Source organism: Eptatretus burgeri, chromosome 16, assembly GCF_056783735.1.
Source record: "Eptatretus burgeri isolate ZD-2024b chromosome 16, Ebu_testis_v1, whole genome shotgun sequence".
NCBI lineage: Eukaryota > Metazoa > Chordata > Myxini > Myxiniformes > Myxinidae > Eptatretus > Eptatretus burgeri.
In genome coordinates, this window is record NC_140976.1 from 5605588 (window position 1) to 5623284 (window position 17697).

General features: G+C 44.8%; 1 long non-coding RNA gene across 3 annotated transcripts; it reads left to right on the top strand.

The window, feature by feature from the left end:
* The first annotated feature begins 2642 nt into the window (after positions 1 to 2642).
* On the top strand, positions 2643 to 15780 carry LOC147010382 (uncharacterized). 3 transcript variants are annotated; one of them, XR_015052428.1, is made up of 6 exons: positions 2643 to 4814; positions 11130 to 11289; positions 12105 to 12190; positions 12697 to 12861; positions 12980 to 13082; positions 14235 to 15780. It is a non-coding gene; the product is annotated as an uncharacterized LOC147010382 (long non-coding RNA). The 3 variants fall into 3 exon arrangements; XR_015052427.1 differs by having other exon boundaries at positions 12697 to 13082; XR_015052426.1 differs by lacking the exons at positions 12697 to 12861; positions 12980 to 13082 and having other exon boundaries at positions 4659 to 4814.
* Positions 15781 to 17697: the final 1917 nt, after the last annotated feature.

The following is a 17697-nucleotide window of genomic DNA, read 5'->3' on the forward strand; positions in this document are numbered from 1 at the left end:
CCTTGACCTACTTTTTTAGGATTGTGACCTAATTAACGAAATACACCTTTTTGATCATAACTTTAATTTTTTTTCCATCGATTTTCATGATGTTGAGGTTTATGGATAGATTGTAGATCTGGACATTTAAAAAAAAAATTTTTACAGTCTATCCCTAAATGTCAAAGGTCAAGGTCATATGGTAATGCAAAAAAACAAAGAAATGCCATCATTAGATCACGGACCAAGGGTAATTTGCGGGTGATCACCAAGGGTAAGCCTCCCTGTTGGGGAAGGTTTACCCTTGGCGATCACTTAGTGATAGCAGGTATGTAGTTTTAATTATTGTTGTTAAGATTATCTAACCCTCCCCACTCTCCCCATTAGTGCAACTGGTTTGATTCAAAATTTCACGTTACATGGCTTGAACGATAGTTACCCCGCACGCACGAAGCGAAAAGCGGGGTTAAACAATTAGTCCACGTTTGCCCGTTCATCTGTCTGTAAACTTCAGTTTATGATCGAGGAACAACTTGTTTAAATTTAATGTTGTATTTTGAATTTAAAAACAAACCTGCCATTTAACAGTACTTTGTTTCTGAACTCGTCCCAATAGCACATGTGCAGAGAGGTAATATTTTTAGTTTTTCTGCCTAACTGGCAGTCAAGCAAGATTTAAAATCATTCCTAACAGGAAACTTACTGTTTTAAGGACGTCATAAAGGACACAAACAACAGGCATGAAGAATTGATGTGACGTGTTAGATACGGTGGTGTCATAGCAATTGCGTCAACGTCGGTAAACTTCCGGAATTAATATTTATATATGACCTTTGCAATAATGATTTTATTTAAATTGAAGTACTGTACCTATCTTAACACTGTGCGGGGTAACGTGTTCTCTAAACTCTCGAGTGAGTAGTGTGGTACTTTCATGTATTTAATAAACTTTGTGATGGGCATGTTCGAGTTTGATCAGGTGGATTAAAAAAGTCTTCTTTCTATCTTGATTAGAGTCAAATTGCTTTTCTATCCTTCCACCGAGACGACTGTAACATGGCCGGGTCTTGGTGGGCCATGGCTTCGCTGAGCGTATAGTCCCAATAAGCGAGAAGCCTGATGGACTGAATTAAAAAGTCTTGGTGTTAAAATCGTTTTCACATCTAAAGGAAGCTGGTCCAACACATTGAATATGTTGTTAAGCCCAAACTAATCTCAATATCTCTCTCTCTCGCTCTCTCGCTCTCTCGCTCTCTCGCTCTCTCGCTCTCTCGCTCTCTCGCTCTCTCGCTCTCTCTCGCTCTCTCTCGCTCGCTCTCGCTCGCTCTCTCTCTCTCCCCCCCCTCTCTCTCTCTCAACCACCCTCTCTCTCTCTCAACCACCCTCTCTCTCTCTCAACCACCCTCTCTCTCTCAACCACCCTCTCTCTCTCAACCACCCTCTCTCTCTCTCTCAACCACCCTCTCTCTCTCTCTGAAACAACATTTCAAAGTTGGCCTCCAAAGCCAGCCAACGACTGGCCATCCTCCATCGTACAAAGTCTTTCTTTGGCACACCTGAGCTTCTATCCACCTACAAGGCCCTTTATCCGCAGCCTGATGGAGTACTGCTCTCCTCTTCGGACTGACAACTGACAGCCCTGCCTCACATCTTGCTCAGCTTGACACCGTGAAAACCAAGGCCTACAAGATTATATATCTCCCACGATGAAGCTGAGTCTATGGGTCGATCACTTTGCCATCGCAGACAGGTCGGTGCATGGTCTCTCTGTCTTCTAATGCCTCCTTACTGGTCTTGCACCATTTGCCCTTTTTGTGCTCTGTCTCTCCCACCCCACCACCCCCTCCCAAGGATTTTGCAAAGGCTCACCTATTCTGCCAGTAATCCTTTTGGTGAAACTTCCAAAATTCAGGTTCACTGCTCACCTCCACTCGTTCTGAATTCCTCTCCCCCACCCCCACCACACTCACCATTTGGGGAAGCAACTTCCTCAATCTATTCAATTTATTTCCTCCCCTGGAGCTCTAGGTCTTCAACCCAGTAATGCACCAGCATCTCTTTTAATCTCCAATTCTCACCCATGATCTTTATTACTGCCATTGAACTTTCCAAACCCAACCAGCTTACTTGTTCATTTCAGTGTTTCCTCCCTTCCTTTCTCTTCTCTTTTCCTGCTCTTTCATTCCCTTGACCTTTTTCCTACTGTCCAGTTCTACCTTGCTCTTCCATAAACCTCGCTTCTGTTAATATTCGTGTGTGTGTGTGTGTGTGTGTGTGTGTGTGTGTGTGTGTGTGTGTGTGTGTGTGTGTGTGTGTGTGTGTGTGTGTGTGTGTGTGTGTATTACAGGATATATTTTCCGTTATTGCTCTGATCCAGGAAAATGCAGCTTGTGCTTAACACCATGTAAATGACCCTCCCCCCCTCTTCCTCTCCCTCCCAGCAGTTCATGATTACTGGCTGGCATTGTTCATGGTTAGAGGCATGGGCAGCCTGCAAGTAGGCAGACGGTACATGATGCAGGTGTGGCACCAGCATGATAGGCACCCAGGCAAAAGACGGCCAGCTTAGACGCAGCTAGTTTTGGAATGCCGCTAGTTGGTCGACGGGGAGGGTGCCTGATGCCTCCGCATGTTTTGGGGGGGGGGGAGGAGGAGGTCATGGGTGCTCATGGCATAACAATCCCAATAATTCTTCCCAATTTGGTGCACACACCGACGAGTCGAATAAGGAGCTACCTAATCTACCTCCAACTAACCCCTTGTCTGTTTATCCCCTTGGTGGCCCCATCCCTTCCCTGAGGACAGGTGGCCAACCTGGCCCATCGCCTTGCCACCTGGCCTCACTGGACTTCACAGTTTAGTGGCTACCTCTCGTCTTCTCCTCATGCTTACCTTTACTAGCTGTCCCAAGTCCTTCCCCGAGACCTAACCTAACCAGTGAAAACGCCCGAGGTCGCCTCTGTCAGTTATAACTTGGGGTTTTCTTCAATCAAATCGCAACCGTTTTGGTTCAAGCTTCGTTCCAACCCTTTTGACCCCACGAACTTTAACTTTGATTCCTCCGATTCTGTCGCTACTACTTCTGCCTCTACCTTACTGTTACTGCCTCAGTCACTCTTACTACCCCCACGGGCTCCACCTCTATCTCAGTGGGCTCTATCTCAGTGGGCTCCACCTCGATTTCCACATGCTCTATCTCTGCAGACCCAATTCCTACCTCCACAGGCTGTGCCTCAACCTCTGTTGGCTGTATCTCTGAAGGCTCTACCACCACCTCTGTTGGCTCCATCTCTACTTACACTGGCTCTACCGCCAAAATCCTATGCCTCCATCTCCGAGATCCAATGCTTCCACCTCCGCAGCCCTGTGCTTCCAACTCCATGGTCCTATGCCTCCACCTCCGTGGTCCTATGCCTCCAACTCCGCAGCCCTGTGCCTCCAACTCCAAGGTCCAATGCCTCCATCTCCGCGGTCCTATGCCTCCAACTCCGAGGTCCAATGCCTCTACCTCTGCGGTCCTCTGCCACCACCTCCGCGGTCCTATTCTTCCATCTTTGAGGTCAAATTCCTCCACCTCCGCAGTCCTGTGCCTCCAACTCCGAGGTCCAATGCTTCCACCTCCACGGTCCTATGCCCCCACCTTTGAGGTCAAATTCCTCCACCTCCGCAGTCCTGTGCCTCCAACTCCGAGGTCCAATGCTTCCATCTCCACGGTCCTATGCCTCCACCTTTGAGGTCCAATGCCTCAACCTCCGCAGTCCTATGCCTCCAACTCCACGGTCTTATGCCTCCACCTCCATGGTCATATTCCTCAACCCCCAGACTCCTGTGCCTTCACCTCCGCAGTTCCATACCTCTACCTCCACGGTCCTTTGCCTTCACGGCAATCAATGATGAGGTTCTTCCCCTGGCTTGGTCACAATCGATCATTTTTATAATCTCTGATCATGTTATTATCGCAAATAAATCAGCATTTGCTGCACAATTCAGATCCTTTCTCAGCTCGGCGTGCACAGGTATTCAACCGATACCGATGGATGTTGTCGTGACGTCGCGATGCATGTTTGCATGACGTCCCGATGGATGTTCGCGTGACGTGAAGATGGATGTTTGCGTGACGTCACAATGGATGTTCTCATGACGTCCCGATGGATGCTTGCGTGACGCCACAATAGATGTTCGCGTGACGTCACGATGGACGGTTCGTTGTAATTCCAACGTAAAGCCAACAGACATCTTCCTACACAAAGATGAGTTCCATGCTGGTTTGTCTTTGTCACATTTTGTCCATCTGCTCGTGTACGTGAGCCATTATTGTGGCGTTGTGAAGTCCGACAGGAGTGACTCGGGTGTAACGGAGTGTTCGATTTGCACGCGGTGCTCTTATTTACTTGGCTTGGACTCGGTGACGATCCAACATTAACCACCATCTGCAAAAATGTGTAAACGGATTGTGAGGAGGAAGAAGAAGAAGGAGAACGCCACACACATTGAGGAAAAAGAAGAAGAAGAAGAACTCCACACACATTGCGGAAGAAGAAGAAGAAGACCGTAGTTTAATGAACAGAACAGGGACTGGCGGGAGGAGGGTGACGTCGCGTCTCGATCAGTCCGTTACACGTGGGGTTGAGTCTGAGGGGTTGGGTTGTGGAGTGGGGAGGAGGACGGAGGGAGGAGGAGGGGCAGGGGAACATGTGGGTTATAAAATGTTGGGTCATTTTTGAGGGATTGGGAGAAGGCGGTTGGAATTTTTATTTTTCTTTATTGAGAGGAGGGGCGAGGAGGGACGAGGAGGGACGAGTTTTCCTTCCAAAAAAGTTGAGGTGATTTTGGAGGTGAGGGATGTAAAGGGATATTTTGTTAAAGTCAGGACAGGGAGTTCAGGAGTTTATCTGATTTCGAGAGTGTTCGAGTAGGGAAGAGAGTGGCTTCATGCAGTGGGGGGTTTGTGAAACATTGAGCGCGGTTGGCGATGTAAAAGGGTTTGGGGGTACTTAAACTTGGATGGGGGGTGAAGGGAAGGGGAATTGGTTTATGAATTGGTGAATGGGGGGTGAAGGGAAGGGTAATTGGTTTATGAATTGGTGGATGGGGGTGAGGGGAAGGGTAATTGGTTTATGAATTGGTGAATGGGGGGTGAAGGGAAGGGTATTTGGTTTATGAATTGGTGGATGGGGGGGTGAAGGGAAGGGTAATTGGTTTATGAATTGGTGGATGGGGGGGTGAAGGGAAGGGTAATTGGTTTATGAATTGGTGAATGGGGGGTGAAGGGAAGGGTATTTGGTTTATGAATTGGTGGATGGGGGGGGTGAAGGGAAGGGTAATTGGTTTATGAATTGGTGGATGGGGGTTGAAGGGAAGGGTAATTGGTTTATGAATTGGTGAATGGGGGGTGAAGGGAAGGGTAATTTGTTTATGAATTGGTGGATGGGGGGTGAAGGGAAGGGTAATTGGTGAATGGGGGGTGAAGGGAAGGGTAATTGGTTTATGAATTGGTGGATGGGGGGTGAAGGGAAGGGTAATTGGTTTATGAATTGGTGAATGGGGGAGGGGTGAAGGGAAGGGTAATTGGTTTATGAATTTGTGAATGGGGGGGTGAAAGGAAGGGTAATTGGTTTATGAATTGGTGGATGGGGTGGGGGTGAAGGGAAGTGTAATTGGTTTATGAATTGGTGGATGGGGGTGAAGGGAAGGGTAATTGGTTTATGAATTGGTGAATGGGGGGTGAAGGGAAGGGTAATTGGTTTATGAATTGGTGGATGGGGGTGAAGGGAAGGGTAATTGGTTTATGAATTGGTGAATGGGGGGAGGGGTGAAGGGAAGGGTAATTGGTTTATGAATTGGTGAATGGGGGTGAATGGGGGGTGAAGGGAAGGGTAATTGGTTTATGAATTGGTGAATGGGGGGTGAAGGGAAGGGTAATTGGTTTATGAATTGGTGGATGGGGGGTGAAGGGAAGGGTATTTGGTTTATGAATTGGTGAATGGGGGTGAAGGGAAGGGTAATTGGTTTATGAATTGGTGGATGGGGGTGAAGGGAAGGGTAATTGGTTTATGAATTGGTGGATGGGGGGGGGTATTTCAGACAAGGTATTCAGTTCAAATTGGAGGGGGAGTAAAGGGAATTTGATGGAAAATATTTCGTTGAAGTTGGGGTGGGATTGAAGGATATTCAGTTAAAGTTGAAGCAGGAGTATATAAAAGAGGTATACATAAAGTATATAAGAGAGGCATTTCGTTAAAATTGGAGGGGGAGTAGAGGGTATTTAGATAAAATTGGAGGGGGAGTAGAGGGTATTTAGATAAAATTGGAGGGGGAGTAGAGGGTATTTAGATGAAGTTGGAGGGGAGTAGAGGGTATTTAGATGAAGTTGGAGGGGAGTAGAGGGTATTTAGATGAAGTTGGAGGGGAGTAGAGGGTATTTAGATAAAATTGGAGGGGAGTAGAGGGGAATTAGATGAAGTTGGAGGGGAGTAGAGGGTATTTAGATGAAGTTGGAGGGGAGTAGAGGGTATTTAGATAAAATTGGAGGGGGAGTAGAGGGTATTTAGATGAAGTTGGAGGGGAGTCGAGGGTATTTTAAGGTCCCATGACACCCAAAAGTACTGAAATTTCATTATATATATATATATATATATATATATATATATATATATATATATATATATATATATATATATATATATATATATATATGTCCTATAGGAGTGTTTCATCGTGATTTCAGATCTGACAATGTTTTTTTCACAATACGCGTTCTGTAAAATGTAAAATAAAAAAACAAACCTCTTCGGGAATGCCCCTAAAAATTCTACTGAAAGGGGCGTAACCCACATGACGTCAACTGCAGGATGACAAAGGCTGCACGTAAATTACTCGGGTTGGTGGTCTACGTGATTCTATTGGCTTTCTGTGTGTTTCCACATTCGATTGAGTGACTCAATCGCTTCGTTTATTTCTGCTTTAAAAAAAAATTAAACATTTGCTTTTGAGTAATGGATGACATGGACTTTGATTTGTCTGGTAACGACAGTGAGTGTGGGAGAAATGAAGGATTTTGGTCTGAATCACATGGAGAATTGTCGGATAACGTAGTCGCGGGAGGTGAAGTTCAGGCAGCTGGAAATGAAATACGGCCTTACCAGTTCGATCCCGAAGCAGGACAAGCAGAGGAAACTGGCGATGAAATTCCAGCGTTCATGATGATCGTGAGGACATCGAAGGAGGACTTGGCAATAACAACTGGTTAGACTACATACTATTCGTAATTCAATAATGTAAATTCGACTTGCATAATGCTCGATATCAGAAATATTTTTGTGAGGTGACGTGAGCAGCGCAGCGCAGCAGACATGTTCCACCACGGCAAATTAATCACAAACAAGGCCAGCGCATGTCATCGGCCGTATCTCTCCGCGCATAAAACGAAGCAATCTCGCTGTCCGGATACGATGAAAACTTGTGTGCAGAACACACCTTGCGACACAATTGTCTCGAGTAGTCCGATAAATCTGACGTTCTGTTGCATTTTTATTTATTTTATTCCTACTGTCGTCATGTAGCACCAGTAGAAAACTATGAAGAAAAGAGAATAATAAATAAAAGCTACAGCACGTCAGATTTATCGGCCTAGTCGGACGGACGACGGATTTATCGGACTAGTCTAGACTCTAGAGATCTCGAGTCAATCCACTCTGTGCGAGTTTCTGCATGTGACGTCAACGCTGCGGTTTGCTGAAGTCAACTTTTTTAAGGGGCGGGGCATGGCAAGTTGTGAAAAGCACAATAAATAATCGAAATATTGGTCTAATTATCCCATTTTTGATAAATAAATAAAAAACATGGGTGATTTCTTCACTCGGAAGGTCAAGTTAATTAATAAATAACCAGAAACTTTTGGGTGTCGTGGGACCTTTAAGGGAAGGAATTTAGTTGGAGTTGGAGGGGGAGAAGAGGGTATTTAAGGGAAGCTATTTAGTTCAAGTTGGAGGAGGATTTGAGGGTATTTAAGGGAAGGTATCTAGTTAAAGGTGGAGTGGGAGTAGAGGGTATTTAATGGAAGGTATCTAGTTAAAGGTGGAGTGGGAGTAGAGGGTATTTAAGGGAAGCTATTTAGTTTAAGTTGGAGGAGGATTTGAGGGTATTTAAGGGAAGGTGGAGTGGGAGTAGAGGGTATTTAACAGAAGGTACTAGGTTAAAGTTGGGGGGGGGGAGTAGAGGATATTTAAGGGAAGATATTTAGTTTAAGTTGGAGGTCGATTGGAGGATATTTAAGGGAAGGAATTTAGCTATAGTTGGAGGAGGATTAGAGGGTATTTAAGGGAAGGAATTTATTTATAGTTGGAGGAGGATTAGAGGGTATTTAAGGGAAGGTATTTGGTTAAAGGTGGAGTGGGAGTAGAGGGTATTTTAAGGAAGGGTATAAACTTTAAGATGGAGGGGGAGAATATAGTATTTAACTGAAGGTATTTCATTTCATTTGGAGAGCCTGGTGTTGGCATAGTGGTTAGGGCAGCGGCTTGAGATCCAAAGGTCCTGAGTTCAAGCCCCGTTGGGCCACTGAATTAATACACCAGGGGTTGACTCAGCCTGTCATCCTTCCGAGGTCGGCGAAGTGAGTACCAGTGTACTGGGCCGGTGTATACCCCGGTTAAAATAGGTGTACCATATCCCTGTGTCGTAAGAGGCGACCAGGGTTGCGTCAGGAAGGGCATCCGGCGTAAAACGTGTGCCAAATCACTATGCGGATCATACGGATGATCCGCTGTGGCGACCCCTAACGGGAGCAGCCGAAAGAAGAAGAAGAAGAAGATTTCATTTCATTTGGAGGACGGAGTTTAAGAGGGTTTTTCAGGGAAGGTATATTTAAGGGAAGATATTTATTTTAAGTTGGAGGGCGAGTAGTGGGTATTTAAGAAAAGATATTTAGTTAAAGTGGGAGTAGAGGGTATTTATGGGAGGTATTTCAATAAAGTTGGAGTCGGAGTGGAGGGCATTTTAAGGAAGGGTATCAACTTGAAGTTGGTGGTGGAGTAGAGGGTATTAAAGAAAGGTATTTCATTGAAGTTGGAGGGGGAGTTGAGGGTATTTTAAGGAAGGGTATTTCAATAAAGTTGGAGTCAGAGTCGAGGGCATTTCAAGGAAGGGTATCAACTTGAACTTGGAGTGGGAGTAGATGGTATTTCAGGGAAAGTAATTTGTTAAAGTTGAAGGGGGAGGAGAGGGTATTTTTAGGAAGGGTATCGAGTGATGTTGAAGGGGAAGTAGAGGGTATTTATTGTAAGGAAGGGTATCGAGTTGATGTTGAAGGGAAAGTAGTGGGTATTTAAGAAAACGTATTTCGTTAAAGTGTGAGTAGATGGTATTTATGGGAGGTACTGTATTTCAATAAAGTTGGAGTAAGAGTAGAGGGAATTTTAAGGAAGGGTATCAACTTGAAGTTGGAGGTGGATTAGAGGGTATTTCAGGGAAGGTATTTAGTTAAAGTTGAAGGGGGAGGGAGGGTATTTTAAGGAAGGGTATCGACTTGAACTTGGAGTGGGAGTAGAGGGTATTTCAGGGAAATTCAGTAATTTGTTAAAGTTGAAGGGGGAGGAGAGGGGTTTTTTTGGAAGGGTATCGAGTTGATGTTGAAGGGGGAGTTGAGGGTATTTTCAGGAAAGGTATCGAGTTGATATTAAGGGGGGAGTAGTGGGTATTTAAGAAAAGGTGTTTAGTTAAAGTGGGAGTATATGGTATTTATGGGAGGTATTTCAATAAAGTTGGAGTTGGAGTAGAGGGCATTTAAGGAAGGGTATTTCAATAAAGTTGGAGTCTGAGTAGAGGGCATTTTAAAGAAGGGTATCAACTTGAAGTTGGAGGTGGAGTCAAAGGTATTTAAGGAAAGGTATTTCGTTGAAGTTGGAGGGGGAGTTGAAGGTATTTTAAGGAAGGGTATTTCAATAAAGTTGGAGTCAGAGTAAAGGGCTTTTCAAGGAAGGGTATCAGCTTGAACTTGGAGTGGGAGTAGAGGGGATTTCATGGAAGGTATTTAGTTTTCATGGAAGTTGAAGGGGGAGGAGAGGGTATTTTTAGGAAGGGTATCGAGTTGATGTTGAAGGGGGAGTAGTGGGTATTTTAAGGAAGGGTATCGAGTTGAAGTTGCAGGGGGAGTAGTGGGTAATTTAAGGAAGGGTATCGAGTTGAAGTTGCAGGGGGAGTAGTGGGTAATTTAAGGAAGGATATCGATGTTGAAGGGGGAGTAGTGGGTATTTTAAGGAAGGGTATCGAGTTGAAGTTGGAGGGGGTATTGTGGGTTGTGGGTGTTTTAAGGAAGGGTATCGAGTTGGAGGGGGAGTTGTGGGTATTTTAAGGAAGGGTATCGAGTTGATGTTGAAGGTGAAGTTGTGGGGATTTTAAGGAAGGGTATCGAGTTGATGTTGAAGGGGGAGTAGTGGGTATTTTAAGGAAGGGTATCGAGTTGGAGGGGGAGTTGTGGGTATTTTAAGGAAAGGTATCGAGTTGATGTTGAAGGTGGAGTCGTGGGTATTTTAAGGAAGGGTATCGAGTTGAAGTTGGAGGGGGAGTTGTGGGTATTTTAAAGAAGGGTATCGAGTTGATGTTGAAGGGGGAGTAGTGGGTATTTTAAGGAAGGGTATCGAGTTGATGTTGAAGGGGGAGTAGTGGGTATTTTAAGGAAGGGTATCGAGTTGAAGTTTCAGGGGGAGTAGTGGGTAATTTAAGGAAGGATATCGATGTTGGAGGGGGAGTTGTGGGTATTTTAAGGAAGGGTATCGAGTTGAAGTTGGAGAGGGAGTAGTGGGTATTTTAAGGAAGGGTATCGAGTTGAAGTTGGAGGGGGAGTTGTGGGTATTTTAAGGAAGGGTATCGAGTTGATGTTGAAGGGGGAGTAGTGGGTATTTTAAGGAAGGGTATCGAGTTGAAGTTGCAGGGGGAGTCGAGGAGAGTTCTCGCTGGGTCGAGCCGTCTCGCCGCCCTTTGTTTGTTTGATTCTTAGTTCAGTTCCCTTCGCTGTGCCATCTGGAAATACTTAACTTCCAACTCCCTCACTCCCCTCTCTCTATTTCTTGTTCTCCTCCTTCATTTTCTGATTTTCACTTTTTTTTTTTTGCCATTTTAACATCCAACTCGGTATCTTTGTGCCTCATAAGAAATCCTTTGGCACATACTTTCATGTCATGTGGAGTGCAAAACGAACAGCACCAAGAGGAAACGGCTCCGAACTCACACAAAGTTCTCAAATGCACAACGACCCGTCACTCACACAACGAAGGTTGATGCAATCGAAACAAACATCTGCGGTACATTAAGGTGACAATATAGTCCCCTACTTAGCAATAACTAATGGAATGAAGGATATTTTAAAATCGGATTTCGAATGTTCTTACATAAATCTGTTAAATAAATGATAATTAAATTCAGGAATAATGTGGAATGTAAGAGGAAAGAGTAACATGCAAGCTTGTTTGTGGTTCATCAGCTCGCTTGTTCACCATTAGGCTCGAACAGTTTAACAATGACGTGATACAACAGTGATGGACCAGAAGTTGGTCGATGGTGATTCTAATTGAGTAAAAGGAGGAATTTTAGGATCCACAAGGAAGGTGGTAAAATATTTACCATCATGGTGGTGGTTTGGGGGGATGGGAGGACTGATGTGATAACTAGGTAACCCCTCATCACACCGAGACTCCCTTGCCATGGAACTGTTGGGACGTACCTGGGTGATTGGAGTCACATGTGGGCCTTCGAGTTATTAGGTACTCGTTGAACAATGTTGGTGGTTGTAGGACACGGGGTGGACGCGAGAGTTGCTCTACATGTAATACATGAAGAGGGAGGATGATAGGAGGGAGAATTCGGAAGGTTGATGGGAGTGTTGGAGGATTGGGGTAAGAAGAGAAAGTGAGATTTGCAGGAGATAGTCGTAAAGAGAAGGAGGGAAGGGACGCGTGTGTGTGTATCTGTTATTAGTTATGAGGATGCCGCATCACTGAGTATGTGCCTTGTTTTTCAGACTTTGGTTTAAAATTGCTGTTTTTAACATTGACGGTACAGGTGTGTCTGTGCTTTTAAAGTGTTGAAGTCTAATGACCCTGTCTGCCTTTGTATTCTTGCCCATCCAGCCTCATGAGAGTGGAGTCGTGCCATTCTTCAGGACGCAGTGTGTGAACCAACCCGTGAGGACTCTTAAAGTCTGAGACAAGCCCAGGTGAGACCCACAACGAATTTACTGGCTCTGGTTAGAAGGACATTGTAAAAGGTAGGGCTTCAGGTTTGGAGTAAAGGGGGAAGGGTGATACTTGAAGTTCCTTGAAGTGTCAGAGAGAGAGGGTTATGACTATGAAATGATGAGCTAAGTGTTTTCCTCAAGCAGACAGCAGCAGGCCATTTATATGAAACGCATTGGACAGGTCAACAATGATCAAAGGGACAATGCCTCTGATTGGTCGATGCTCACATCAGCTCAAATCGATCTCATCATATATTTTAGACTCCAAGCCTTAAACAGTGAGAAAGCTCTCAAAATTAAGTGTCCCAGATGAGTACAAATAGTGGATGGATGAGAAAATGGTTAAACGTCATGTTCGCTGCGGCGATGAGAGGTGGTGTGGTTGTGGCACTTTTCATGAATATTTCACCAATCTCGAGCCACTGTTGAGCTCCGGCGTCACTGAAGTGTGTTCCATGTTGGACGTGTGCCCATTTGGTTTACAGAAGCTGTTGCCTGTAGTGCATAGTGGACAGGCTGCCTTGCACCTGGCAACCTATTGTTGCATTACCTTGGGGTGTTCACCATCGTGTTCCTCCTCCATCGTCCACAGGAACCGATGCTCTATTTCCAGGCTGGTACACTGTTGAGTGACAAAAAGGGTTTTGAAGGTCCACCAAGTATTGTTACTCTGAACACGCTTTTCTGGATTCTGCATAAAATGTGAGACAAAATCGAAATCCTAATGCTATTTCACGCCCGTTGCTTCGGATGCCTTTTGTACAGCAGACATTTTTACATTCCTTGCGGTGTCCTCAAAGAAGCCTTCCACATCTGTTCTTCTCTGGTCGTCTTCCCCAGTGAAGCTCTGTGCTGCTGAAGTAGCGTCTTGGTAAGGGTTACACTGGGTTGTTTGCCATCTCCTTCCCAGTAGTAGTCAGGGTACCGCCGACAATTCAACGACTCTTAGCAAAGGACTCCATGGAATTTTTGATGTCCATGAGCTACCGATGATGTGGCACACGGGTCACCAGCTTGACGTACATCTGAGGGTCTGCGCACTCATTGATGATGTAACTCAGTGTTTGTGAACCCCCGGTCCAACAATTTATGGTGTGGTCGTGACTCAAACCCAGACGAGAGAACTCAAAGGTGAATATACTCCTGAGCTATCGTGCTCAGCCCCCCTTTTGCATCACTCATACAAAAAACAACAAACCCTAGTTATTTTTTCCTCTTTTTGTTTTTTCGTGTCACACAACGATGTACTTATTAATGTTTGGTTAAACGTAGGATTGGCCTCTGCCTCTGCTGAGTTGTCGATTAAATGCAACTTGCTTACACTGCCGTCCAATGATCGTATTCGTTTCTAGATTTGTGCATGTTTTGTACAACCGTCTCGACCTCGATGTTATGCCTCATGCATGTCCTCCGTGTCAGGACTGATCCAGTCGTGTTAAAGTGCTGATCGAGGTTGTGAAGGAGGCGAAGCTGTTTGAATGAGTCCTTGCGCCAACTTTATAAAAAGCCGGTCCACCTTACCTTGTGGAAAGGTCTTGGACTCATGTGACAGGGTGTATCAGAATGGGGGAGGAGGGACTGACCATTTATACCAGTTTTGTTTACGTCATGAAAAGATCACCCTTTAAGTGTTTCACGAAGTGATAAATAGTGATCATGTCAAGCATTCTATGATGTGTGACGAGAGCACAGTATGAACCACACGCCGGAAGACTGGCTGCCCTGATCTACAGCACAATCATGAAGCCAATTTGTTCTAACATGACGTGGACTTTTGTTTACAAACTGTCACTGACTTGTCCTGAATGATAAACCTGATGCTACCAACTCTGTTGCTTGGGTAGTTGGATTTGCCTGTTTGGTGTTCCCATTTGGACCCACCTGTCTCCCTGATGCTTGGGACAAAAAGTCCAAATCCATTCTACGATCTATTATATTGTTGCGGTTATGGTTCCTAAGGGTTAATAAATGGTTAATCTTCTTCTTCTTCTTCTTCTTCTGCTCCTCCTCCTCCCTTTATAAGGGGTCAGGTCCAATTGCGCCAAGCAGCCTTCGGAGCTCGCTCGGAGTTGGACAATCCTCCTGCCAAATCAACAATATTTGGTTTGAGCTTAGCATCCTCTGCTTATCATGTAGTGACCTGTGTCCTCTGTCATGTGTGTCTGAGGCCTAATACATAGATTAATTAACATTCCCTTTCAGATGCTTGGACTGTTAATCGTCAGCATGTATCGGTAGGGTTAACAATGGGGAATTTATGATTGCAATCGTTGTTGTACATATGTGCCTTTATTTTACACCACAATACACTTGATTAATTTGACTTGGTCTTTGGCTCACCCTGCTTGCTTGTGACGGTTTCATCTGGTGGCTCTGGGGAAATCTCACTGAGATAGAGATTGGTCACAGTCTTGTACTGCTGAAGTACCGGCATCACGCGGACCATCGGTTGCTCGGCTAAAAGGTAAGATCTGTCCGGTGATTGCCTCGGCTTGTCGCTCACCCGCCGCAGAGATTTCAATCTATATGGTTATGCGACATTGGGTACAGGATCTGACAGGAAATCCCTGCACCGTGGGGCTGACGTGGTCGCTAAGTGACTCACCGGATTCAAACCAGACAACCGTGTCGGCCGGTGCACCATAACAATATAATGTGAACCATGGTATCTGTCCGTGCGTTTGTCTGTCTCCTGTTTCTGGTGGCCGCTTCCCATGCTGCATTTGAAAAGCTGCGCACGCAGGCAAAGCTAGACATTCAACCAGGCCAAGAGCGTGATACCAAACAATATACCATCTAAAACGTATAAATACAAAATGGAATCGCTGTTTGTTTAACAGTGCGTTAAGATACAACCTGAGGATTATCACAAAGTTGAACAAACCATGTCAGTGTTGTTGATAACAACAGCCTGTACTGAAAGCCTGAAAACAAAGTTTGCAGTGCAAGGCGATCATTTGATTAAAGGAAAACCTCCATTTAGCATTGCGACCTAAAAATAGTCTGCACTAATAAATGTCAAGTCTGTGTGTCTCTGTGTGTCTGTGTGTCTGTGTGTCTGTGTGTCTGTGTGTCTGTGTGTCTGTGTCATTCATAGCTCCAAAACTGTAAAACCAAGCAACCTGAAACTTTGTATGCATCCTAAGAAAACTCCAAGGAAGTGCAAGAGTGAAAATTGGGTGTTTGGGTTAATTAAAACACCCTTTTTGAAGATAATTAAGAGCCTTATTGAATTAAATCCTTCATCAGGTGCTGCTCGGTCACCTCACTCTCTGGGGTCTGAAGGCGTATCCTGGGTTCCCTCACTGGGGTCTGAAGCTGCCATCTTTTTTGGCCTGCTCAACCACACCTTGACTTGGAACAGGCCGCAACGATTTCTTAACAATAAAGTTTTTTTTTTTTCTTCACTTTCCTCACTCATATTATCGAATATCTTTGAAATAGACACATATAGTGTGTGTGTGTGTGTGTGTGTGTGTGTGTGTGTGTGTGTGTGTGTGTGTGTGTGTGTGTGTGTGTGTGTGTGTGTGTGTGTGTGTGTGTGTGTGTGTGTGTGTGTGTGTGTGTGTGTGTGTGTGTGTGTGTGTGTGTGTGTGTGTGTGTGTGTCCGTCCTTCATAACTCCCAAACTATAAAACCTAACAGCCTGAAACATTGCATGCACATTAAGAAAACTCCAAGGAAGTGCATGAATGAAAATTGGGTGTTTGGGCTAATTTAAACACACCTTGTGAAGACAATTAACAGCCTTATTTAATTACCCTTTAACAAGGCATCATCCGTGGTCACTTTTCTGTCCCTTGCTGGGGTCTTAATTCGCCATTTATTTTTGGCCTGCTCACTACCTTGACTTGGAACAGGCCACAACGGTTTCTTAACAATAGTTTTTATTTTGCACTTTCCTCACTCGTATCATGGAATGCCTTATCATCATACCAACAAATCACTGGATGCATCACAATGCTTACAAACGCCCGGAGACGCCAGTGTTCTTGGCTTTATTTCATTTCCGCACATGGAATAACCTCGAGAATCTCTTAACCTGAGCCAAATTTCAAAATGTAAACTGTAGAGAATTGACCTCAGCAGCAATTCCGACTGCTCACAGCGTTCATTTGTCCAATTTGGACATTGTTTGATACTCCAGGTCTCTCCTGAAGGTGTTCAATATAACCAATCGGTGATCGCTAACTGCTTGCCAAGCCTGCTGTTCCTCATCAACCGTTTCGTTGTTGGAGTGATTGCTTGTGTGTTTAAGCTTCTTGGCAAGCGCTCTACAAGCTTATTGGATGTTCGCTTGCAAGCCATGGCGATACACGGCAAAAGTACATGCCCTGTCACTCTACATTTACACTCTGCACAACACAATCAAAAATGCATCGATCGACCACCTGATTGTGTTGCGCTCCATGCTGTCATGTGGTGCTAAGCCTGCCATTCCTTATCAATGGATGGATGGTGGGAAGGAATGGATGCGATGGAGGGAAGGGATGGATGGATGGATCAAATTGATGTTTGTTAGCTATGTTGAGACAGTAGCTGGCAGTGTAAATGAATTTTTATCACAGCTGTTGTCGTTTTTGAAAATAAAATTCTTAAGTGACGTTAAAGACGAAGTTAGGTGATAATGTATATGAAGTACATATTTTAACATGTGTTCCGTTATCTTAGTTAAATCCGACAAAAGTTTAAAATGAAACCTTCACCTTGGAGCGGTCATATTGAGCACCCTCTGAAGATGCTCCGAAATAGACCCCCCTGGTGGAGTCCTTTAGAGGTTATTAGGGGAGAGCTGTTTCCAAAACCTAAGTTCATTGCTGCATGGAATGGAATGGCAGACGAATGAACAGCAGGTGATAACTTATTCATTAATTTATCATTCATTCCTTACACCTTGCGTTCATTCTGTGAGATTAGAGTAGCGTGTGTTCATAAACAACTGTGAAATTTGCCATGAATCCTCTTTCCATCCATCATCCATCCATTCATCCCTTCCCTCCATCCATCCATCCATCCATCCATCCAATCATTCCTTCCCCCTCCCCCCCATCTCTTAATTTGTCCTCCCTCCCGCACCCTCCTTCCTCTCTCTCCTCCCTCTCTCACCCCTCTTCCAACTTTCATGAAGTGATAAACAATGGGTGGTTGTGATAAGTTCCCACAGGTGGTTGTGTTGTAGGTTGGAGGTGGTGATGTTGAACTGTGGTGATTGTGTGGTGTTTTGAGCCTGGAGTGTCGGGGAGTGTGCGGGTTTGGCAGGTGGCACTTTTTTGTGGTCGGAGCTGCTGCTGGGTTTGATTCTATGATTTGAATTTTGGGATTGGGCTTGGGTTGAGAAATTCTGGGGCTGATCACATTTTGGTTGTAAAACATGTGCTGAAATTAAATAAAGGCATGAATCACTGGTTTCTCTGGGCATTTATAAGCATTGCAGTCCCGATGCAATGGGTTCAAGGGTCTCTTGGCCTGAAGCGGGTTTCGGGGTTT